Genomic DNA, 9,933 nt, shown 5'->3' with positions numbered 1-9,933 from the left:
GGCATAGTACTGTGCTTCCTTTGATACTTGGCTAGAAAATAGCCATAGGAGAATACAAACAGCTTCTTGAAGCCTACAGTAGCGTTCTATATATTTGATTTCTGGTTGATCTGCTGGTGGCTGTAGTTTCTGCAGTGCATGTACTTGCCAATTCTGAGCAATTTGTAGTGAGACTTGCGACCGCTGTGTTCTGCGCTTAGTGGCGCACATATCCATAGCAAAGGCTGAAGTGGCAAAATTCAGTAGGGGTTGGATTTCTATTAGGCAATAACTCAGTGTCATCTCATCTGGCATAGTACTGTGCTTCCTTTGATACTTGGCTAGAAAATAGCCATAGGAGAATACAAACAGCTTCTTGAAGCCTACAGTAGCGTTCTATATATTTGATTTCTGGTTGATCTGCTGGTGGCTGTAGTTTCTGCAGTGCATGTACTTGCCAATTCTGAGCAATTTGTAGTGAGACTTGCGACCGCTGTGTTCTGCGCTTAGTGGCGCACATATCCATAGCAAAGGCTGAAGTGGCAAAATTCAGTAGGGGTTGGATTTCTATTAGGCAATAACTCAGTGTCATCTCATCTGGCATAGTACTGTGCTTCCTTTGATACTTGGCTAGAAAATAGCCATAGGAGAATACAAACAGCTTCTTGATCTTGAAGCCTACAGTAGCGTTCTATATATTTGATTTCTGGTTGATCTGCTGGTGGCTGTAGTTTCTGCAGTGCATGTACTTGCCAATTCTGAGCAATTTGTAGTGGGACTTGCGACCGCTGTGTTCTGCGCTTAGTGGCGCACATATCCATAGCAAAGGCCGAAGTGGCAAAATTCAGTAGGGGTTGGATTTCTATTAGGCAATAACTCAGTGTCATCTCATCCGGCATAGTACTGTGCTTCCTTTGATACTTGGCTAGAAAATAGCCATAGGAGAATACAAACAGCTTCTTGATCTTGAAGCCTACAGTAGCGTTCTATATATTTGATTTCTGGTTGATCTGCTGGTGGCTGTAGTTTCTGCAGTGCATGTACTTGCCAATTCTGAGCAATTTGTAGTGAGACTTGCGACCGCTGTGTTCTGCGCTTAGTGGCGCACATATCCATAGCAAAGGCTGAAGTGGCAAAATTCAGTAGGGGTTGGATTTCTATTAGGCAATAACTCAGTGTCATCTCATCTGGCATAGTACTGTGCTTCCTTTGATACTTGGCTAGAAAATAGCCATAGGAGAATACAAACAGCTTCTTGAAGCCTACAGTAGCGTTCTATATATTTGATTTCTGGTTGATCTGCTGGTGGCTGTAGTTTCTGCAGTGCATGTACTTGCCAATTCTGAGCAATTTGTAGTGAGACTTGCGACCGCTGTGTTCTGCGCTTAGTGGCGCACATATCCATAGCAAAGGCTGAAGTGGCAAAATTCAGTAGGGGTTGGATTTCTATTAGGCAATAACTCAGTGTCATCTCATCTGGCATAGTACTGTGCTTCCTTTGATACTTGGCTAGAAAATAGCCATAGGAGAATACAAACAGCTTCTTGAAGCCTACAGTAGCGTTCTATATATTTGATTTCTGGTTGATCTGCTGGTGGCTGTAGTTTCTGCAGTGCATGTACTTGCCAATTCTGAGCAATTTGTAGTGAGACTTGCGACCGCTGTGTTCTGCGCTTAGTGGCGCACATATCCATAGCAAAGGCTGAAGTGGCAAAATTCAGTAGGGGTTGGATTTCTATTAGGCAATAACTCAGTGTCATCTCATCCGGCATAGTACTGTGCTTCCTTTGATACTTGGCTAGAAAATAGCCATAGGAGAATACAAACAGCTTCTTGATCTTGAAGCCTACAGTAGCGTTCTATATATTTGATTTCTGGTTGATCTGCTGGTGGCTGTAGTTTCTGCAGTGCATGTACTTGCCAATTCTGAGCAATTTGTAGTGGGACTTGCGACCGCTGTGTTCTGCGCTTAGTGGCGCACATATCCATAGCAAAGGCCGAAGTGGCAAAATTCAGTAGGGGTTGGATTTCTATTAGGCAATAACTCAGTGTCATCTCATCTGGCATAGTACTGTGCTTCCTTTGATACTTGGCTAGAAAATAGCCATAGCAATAGGATAGCATTGTTTGGTTTTAAAAACTCAAAAAAAAAACAAAAAACACAAAAAAAAAAAAAAAACACAAAAAAAAACAAAAAAAAGTAAAAAAAAAAATAAAGTTATAACTCTCATTTTAAAAATGTTTAACCCGAGGGCTAGGGGTAGAGGACGAGGGCGGGGACGTGGGCGTCCAACTACTGCAGGGGTCAGAGGCCGTGGTCCTGGGCGGGGTGAGACACCACCTGCTGATGAGGGAGCAGGGGAACGCCGCAGAGCTACACTCCCTAGGTTCATGTCTGAAGTTACTGGGACTCGTGGTAGAGCACTGTTGAGGCCAGAACAGTGCGAACAGGTGATGTCGTGGATTGCTGACAATGCTTCGAGCAATTTGTCCACCACCAGTCAGTCTTCCACGCAGTCCACCCATGTCACCGAAATCGCCACTCCTCCAGCTCCTGCACCTCAGCCTCCTCCCCCCCAGTCTGCCCCCTCCCAGGAAAATTTGGCATTTGAACCGGCATACTCTGAGGAACTGTTTTCTGGACCCTTCCCACAGTCACAAACCACTTGTCCGGTTGCTGCTGAGCAATTTTCCGATGCCCAGGTTTTCCAACAGTCACAGTCTGTGGGTGATGATGACCTTCTTGACGTAGTGGAAGTGTGTAAAGAGGTGTCCGACGATGAGGAGACACGGTTGTCAGACAGTGGGGAAGTTGTTGTCAGGGCAGGAAGTCCGAGGGGGGAGCAGACTGAGGGATCGGAGGATGATGAGGTGACAGACCCAAGCTGGGTTGAGAGGCCGGGTGAACACAGTGCTTCTGAGACGGAGGAGAGTCCTCGACCTGAACAGGTTGGAAGAGGCAGTGGTGGGGCCAGACGGAGAGGCAGGGCCAGAGCTGGTGCATCAGCGCCACTGTCAACTAGTGAAGCTCCCGTGGTGAGGGCTCTTGCGGCGAGGGCTAGATCTTCAGAAGTGTGGAGGTTCTTTAAGGAAACACCGGATGACCGACGGACTGTGGTGTGCAACATTTGCCAAACCAGGCTCAGCAGGGGTTCCACCACTACTAGCTTAACTACCACCAGTATGCGCAGGCATATGAATGCTAAGCACCCCACTCAGTGGCAACAAGCCCGTTCACCTCCGGCCGTGCACACCACTGCTCCTTCCCCTGTGTCAGCTGCTAGTCAGCCCCCTGCCCAGGACCCTGGCACAAAAACCCCATCGTCGCCTCCACGATCCTCCACAGCATCCACCAGCGTTCAGCTCTCCATACCCCAGACGCTGGAGCGGAAACGCAAATATAGTGCAACCCACCCGCACGCCCAAGCCCTTAATGTGCACATCTCCAGATTGCTTAGCCTGGAGATGCTGCCCTATAGGCTAGTAGAGACCGAGGCCTTTCGCAACCTCATGGCGGCGGCCGCCCCTCGGTATTCGGTCCCCAGCCGCCACTACTTTTCCCGATGTGCCGTCCCAGCCCTGCACCAGCACGTGTCAGACAACATCATCCGTGCCCTGACCAACGCCGTTTCTGACAAGGTCCACCTGACCACGGACACGTGGACGAGTGCTGCCGGGCAGGGCCACTATATATCGCTGACGGCACATTGGGTTAACTTGGTGGAGGCTGGGACCGAGTCTGACCCTGGGGCTGCTCATATACTGCCGACGCCGAGGATTGCGGGGCCTACCTCGGTCCAGGTGTTTCAGGCCTACTATGCCTCCTCCTCCTCCCACCCCTCCTCCACCTCCTCCTCCGAACTACCATCCGTGGGCACGGCGCCATCAGTCGGTAGCTCTAGGCACAGCAGCAGTGCCGTCACTAAGCGACAGCAGGCGGTGCTCAAACTGCTGAGCCTAGGCGACAAAAGGCACACCGCCCAAGAGCTATTACAGGGCATCACGGCGCAGACTGATCTGTGGCTGGCACCGCTGAACCTCAAGCCGGGAATGGTTGTGTGTGACAACGGCCGTAACCTGGTGGCGGCTCTGCAACTCGGCAGACTGACACATGTGCCATGCCTGGCCCATGTGTTAAATCTGATAGTGCAGCGTTTCCTCAAGACATACCCCAATCTGTCTGATTTGCTCACGAAGGTGCGCCGCATCTGTGCGCATTTCAGGAAGTCCAGCCCAGATGCTGCCACTCTCAGGGCAGCGCAGCGCCGCCTCCAACTGCCCACTCACCGACTGTTGTGCGACGTGCCCACGAGGTGGAATTCAACACTGACCATGTTATCCAGAGTTTACCAGCAGCGCAGAGCGATTGTAGACTGCCAGATGTCAACTTCCACCAGAACTGGTAGTCAGGTCAGTCAGCTTCCTCAAGTCTACAATGAGGAGTGGACGTGGATGTCTGATATCTGTCAGGTGCTGAGTAACTTTGAGGAGTCAACACAGATGGTCAGTGGCGATGCCGCCATCATCAGCCTCACCATCCCGCTGCTTGGCCTGTTGAAAAACTCTCTGGTCAGCATGAAGTCGGAAGCTTTGCGCTCGTCACAAGAGACGGGGGAAGAATATTCCCTTGTTGATAGCCAAAGCACCCTGAGGTCTGTTTCTCAGCGCATATCGGAGGAGGTGGAGGTGGAGGAGGATGAGGAGGAAGAGGAGGAGAATGTTGGCGAGACACAAGAGGGGACCATTGTTGAGTCCTTCACTGTTCAGCGTGTATGGGCAGAAGAAGAGGAGTTGGAGGAGTTGGAGGAGGAGGAAATGGACAGTCAGGCCAGTGAGGGGAGTGAATTCTTACGCGTTGGTACTCTGGCGCATATGGCAGATTTCATGCTAGGCTGCCTATCCCGTGACCCTCGCGTTCAAAGAATTTATTCCAGCACCGATTACTGGGTGTTCACTCTCCTGGACCCACGGTACAAGCAAAATCTTCCCACTCTCATCCCTGGAGAGGAAAGGAGTGTGAGAATGCATGAATACCAGCAGGCCCTGGTGCACAAGCTGAAACAGTATTTCCCTTCTGACAGCGCTAGCGGCAGAGTGCGTAGTTCTGCGGGACAAGTAGCGAGGGAGAGTAGGCGAGCAGGCAGCTTGTCCAGCACTGGCAAGGGTACGCTTTACAAGGCTTTTGCCAGCTTTATGTCACCCCAGCAAGACACTGTCACCTGTCCCCAGTCTCGGCAGAGTAGGGCTGATCTTTACAGAAAGATGGTGAGGGAGTACGTAGCTGACCATACCATCGTCCTAAATGATCACACAGCTCCCTACAACTACTGGGTTTCAAAGCTGGACATGTGGCACGAACTGGCGCTGTACGCCTTGGAGGTTCTTGCCTGCCCTGCCGCTAGCGTCTTGTCCGAGCGGGTTTTCAGTGCAGCTGGTGGCATCATCACCGATAAGCGTACACGCCTGTCGACTGACAGCGCTGACAGGCTGACGCTTATTAAAATGAATAAAGGCTGGATTTCTCAGAATTTCCAATCTCCACCAGGTGAAGGAAGCTCAACCTGAATAATTGATCCACTCCTCCTCCTCCTCCTCATTTTCCTCCTTCTCCTCCTCTTTGTACAGTAAAGCAGAGGAAAATGGCTATTTTTTGACAGGGCCCACTGGCTCTTGCTATAGTACTTCATGCATTTAATTTTTCTGGAGGGCCACCTACCCGGTCCTCTGTTTGAAACAATTTTTGTGAGTGCCACATACAGGCACTCAATCTATTCCATTTTTCTGGAGGGCCACCTACCCGGTCCTCTGTTTTAAAAAATTTTTGGGACTGCCACATACAGGCACTCAATCTATTCCATTTTACTGCAGGGCCACCTACCTGCTCCTCTGGTTTGAACAATTTTTGGGACTGCCACATACAGGCACTCAATCTATTCCATTTTACTGGAGGGCCACCTACCTGCTCCTCTGGTTTGAAACATTTTTGGGACTGCCACATACAGGCACTCAATCTATTCCATTTTACTGCAGGGCCACCTACCTGCTCCTCTGGTTTGAACAATTTTTGGGACTGCCACATACAGGCACTCAATCTATTCCATTTTACTGGAGGGCCACCTACCTGCTCCTCTGGTTTGAAACATTTTTGGGACTGCCACATACAGGCACTCAATCTATTCCATTTTACTGCAGGGCCACCTACCTGCTCCTCTGGTTTGAACAATTTTTGGGACTGCCACATACAGGCACTCAATCTATTCCATTTTACTGCAGGGCCACCTACCTGCTCCTCTGGTTTGAACAATTTTTGGGACTGCCACATACAGGCACTCAATCTATTCCATTTTACTGCAGGGCCACCTACCTGCTCCTCTGGTTTGAACAATTTTTGGGACTGCCACATACAGGCACTCAATCTATTCCATTTTACTGCAGGGCCACCTACCTGCTCCTCTGGTTTGAACAATTTTTGGGACTGCCACATACAGGCACTCAATCTATTCCATTTTACTGCAGGGCCACCTACCTGCTCCTCTGGTTTGAACAATTTTTGGGACTGCCACATACAGGCACTCAATCTATTCCATTTTACTGGAGGGCCACCTACCTGCTCCTCTGGTTTGAAACATTTTTGGGACTGCCACATACAGGCACTCAATCTATCCCATTTTACTGGAGGGCCACCTACCTGCTCCTCTGGTTTGAAAAATGTTTGGGACTGCCACATACAGGCACTATCCAAATTAAATTGTCTCCATAGCAGCCTCCACACGTTGTCTCCATTGCTACCTCCAAAAGTCGTCCATATAGCTGCCTCCATACATCGTCCCTTTATCAAACGAGGTGTGTCAGGCAGAAATTTGGGTTGTTTTCATGGATTCCACATCAAAGTTGTTAACTTTGTCACCACCCTGCTGTGTAATCCCCAAAATATACTGGCAAACTTTTACCATTTAGGGATATTATTTCAGCGCTTCTTGCGCATCTGTTTACATTCCCCTCACCCGGCATATCCTAAACTTATAAGAACGCTACTACACTTGATCTTATACAAAAGGTTCTTAGAAGTGCTGTTTGGGGAGTAGCCTAGAGACAGGGGCTTGGATTGGCGAAAGCTCGCCTGGCAGCGGAACGCCAGCTCCATGCGCATCATGCGCTTCTTGCGCATCTGTTTACATTCCCCTCACCCGCCATATCCCAAACTTATAAGAACGCTACTACACTTAACTTGGTGCAGGCTGGGACCGAGTCTGACCCTGGGGCTGGTCATATACTGCCGACGCAGAGAATTGCGGGGCCTACCTCGGTCCAGGTCTCAAAGGCCTACTATACCTCCTCCCACCCCTCCTCCACCTCCTCCTCCTCCGAATTACCATCCGTGGGCATGGCGCCATCAGTCGGTAGCTCTAGGCACAGCAGCAGTGCCGTCGCTAAGCGACAGCAGGCGGTGCTGAAACTGCTGAGCCTAGGCGATAAAAGGCACACCGCCCAAGAGCTATTACAGGGCATTCCACATCAAAGTTGTTAACTTTGTCGCCACCCTGCTGTGTAATCCCCAAAATATACTTGCAAACTTTTACCATTTAGGGATATTATTTCAGCGCTTCTTGCGCATCTGTTTACATTCCCCTCACCCGGCATATCCTAAACTTATAAGAACGCTACTACACTTGATCTTATACAAAAGGTTCTTAGAAGTGCTGTTTGGGGAGTAGCCTAGAGACAGGGGCTTGGATTGGCGAAAGCTCGCCTGGCAGCGGAGCGCCAGCTCCATGCCAAGATCCAACTAACATAGTTTTAACTGCAGCACCTTTAATCTACTACTAGTTCACTGCCTCCATACATGGTCCCCTTATCAAACGAGCTGTGTCAGGCAGAATTTTGGGTTGTTTTCATGGCTTCCATGTTAACTTTGTCGCCACCCTGCTGTGTAATCCACAAAATATACTGGCAAACTTTTATCATGTACCGATATTATTTGAGCGCTTCTTGCTCACCTCCTTTGGTTCCTCTCTGCCACCCATTGGTTTGAAGCCTGAGTCCATTTAGGGTATGTCGCCATGCCACTCTCTAGCCTGCTGCCGCTGCCTCTGCATGCCGTCCCCTATAGTGTCAGGGTCAATTATTGGATGTTTTAGATGCTATCTAGCTTCATTCTGTCACTCTGTCATGGCCATGCTGTTGCCCATAATTTTGGCATAATGGTGCGATTATGCAGCCTCAGAGGCATCCATGCATGCTGCCCCTGCTGTTTCCTGTCCATTTCCGTGGTGTTTCCATCCTTTTCTGAGGTTCCCAGGTGTTTGGCCAAGCTTCCCTGTGCAGAGCCTTGGTCCCCTTGAAAAATGCTCGAGTCTCCCATTGACTTCAATGGGGTTCGTTATTCGAGACGAGCACTCGAGCATCGGGAAAAGTTCGTCTCGAATAACGAGTACCCGAGCATTTTAGTGTTCGCTCATCTCTATTTGTTACCCAATCTTTCCCAAGTACACGGATACTCTATATGTGGTGGTAACCTGCTGTATGGGCGCACGGCCGGGCATAGAAGGGAAGGAGGCGCCATCCAAATCAGATTTGCTATGTCACATTGTACAGGCTATAATTTTTTTCTTTTTTTTAATGTGGACCTATAGGGGCTTATTTCTTTTGCCACATGAGATGCACTTTTCTGGTACGTAATTTGGGGGAATCTATAGGCTAATTGGTGAGATTTTATTAACTCTTTGTTGGTGGAGGAAATGAAAATAATCACTTTTCAGGAAGATTTTTATGGGTTTTTTTTTGGCTGTTTACCATACCATAAAAATAGTATATTATTTTTATTCTATGGGTCGCCACGATTACAAAAAGACCTCATTTATATAGATTTTTTATTTTTTCCCATTTTTACTGAATAAAAAGTAATTTGGCAAAAATGTTGTTAATTTTAGCATCACCGTCTTTCATATGCATAACTTTTTATTTTTCGCCTCACAAATCTGTTTAAGGGCTTATTTTTTGCGAGAAGGATTGTTCTTTTTAGTGGTCTTATTTTAGAGTGCATAACATTTTTTAAATCCCTTTTTAGAGCATTTTTATAGGGTATTAATTGAAAATGATCTTTTTTCTGGAGCTTTTTTTTGTTTAGATTTTTACGGGGTTCACTTTGCAGATCTAATAACGATTCTGTTTTATTATGCAGATTGTTACGGACGCAGGGATACCAAATATGTGGGGGTTTTGTGTATTTTATTCAATTGTACTGAATAGAAACCAATTTGGAGAAAATCTTGTTCATTTTAGCATCACCATCTTTTCATATGCATAACTTTTTTATTTTTCGGCTGACAAATCTGGTTAGGGGCTTATTTTTTGCGAGACGAGTTGTTCTTTTTAGTGGGCTTATTTTGGAGTGCATAACATTTTTTAAATTACTTTTTAGAGCATTTTTTATAGGGTATTAATTAAAAATGATCTTTTTTTGGAACGTTTTTGCGTTTTTTTTCTACGGCGTGTACCATGCGGGTCCAGTAACGATTCTGTTTTATTATACAGATTGTTACGGACGCGGCAATACCAAATATGCGGGTTTTTTTTGTGTTTTTGTGTTTTTTATACTTTATTAAGTGTTTTTATAGGAAAGTGACATTTTAGGGGCTTATATTTTAATGCATTTATTTTTTATTTATTCTAATGTGTTAACTTTAGTGTTTTTTACTTTTTTTTAATTATACATACTTGAACTTGAACCAGTGATGCTCTGATCACTGGTTTAAGTTCAATACACTGCTCTACAATACTATTTTATTGTAGAGCAGTGTAAACTGTCTGAGCAAGCTTGCGCATGCTCAGACAGTTTACAGTCAGACCCGGAAGGGGTCTGACTGCCATGGAGACCGGGCAGCTCCGGGGCACATGCCAGTCCTCGGAGCTGCCCAGAAGTGGATCGGATCCCCCGGTAAGCGGCACGGGGGA

Source organism: Engystomops pustulosus, chromosome 11 (genome assembly GCF_040894005.1).
Source record: "Engystomops pustulosus chromosome 11, aEngPut4.maternal, whole genome shotgun sequence".
NCBI classification, from domain to species: Eukaryota; Metazoa; Chordata; class Amphibia; order Anura; family Leptodactylidae; genus Engystomops; species Engystomops pustulosus.
The sequence above is the reverse complement of the archived record's forward strand: the minus strand, read 5'-3'. Positions refer to the sequence as shown.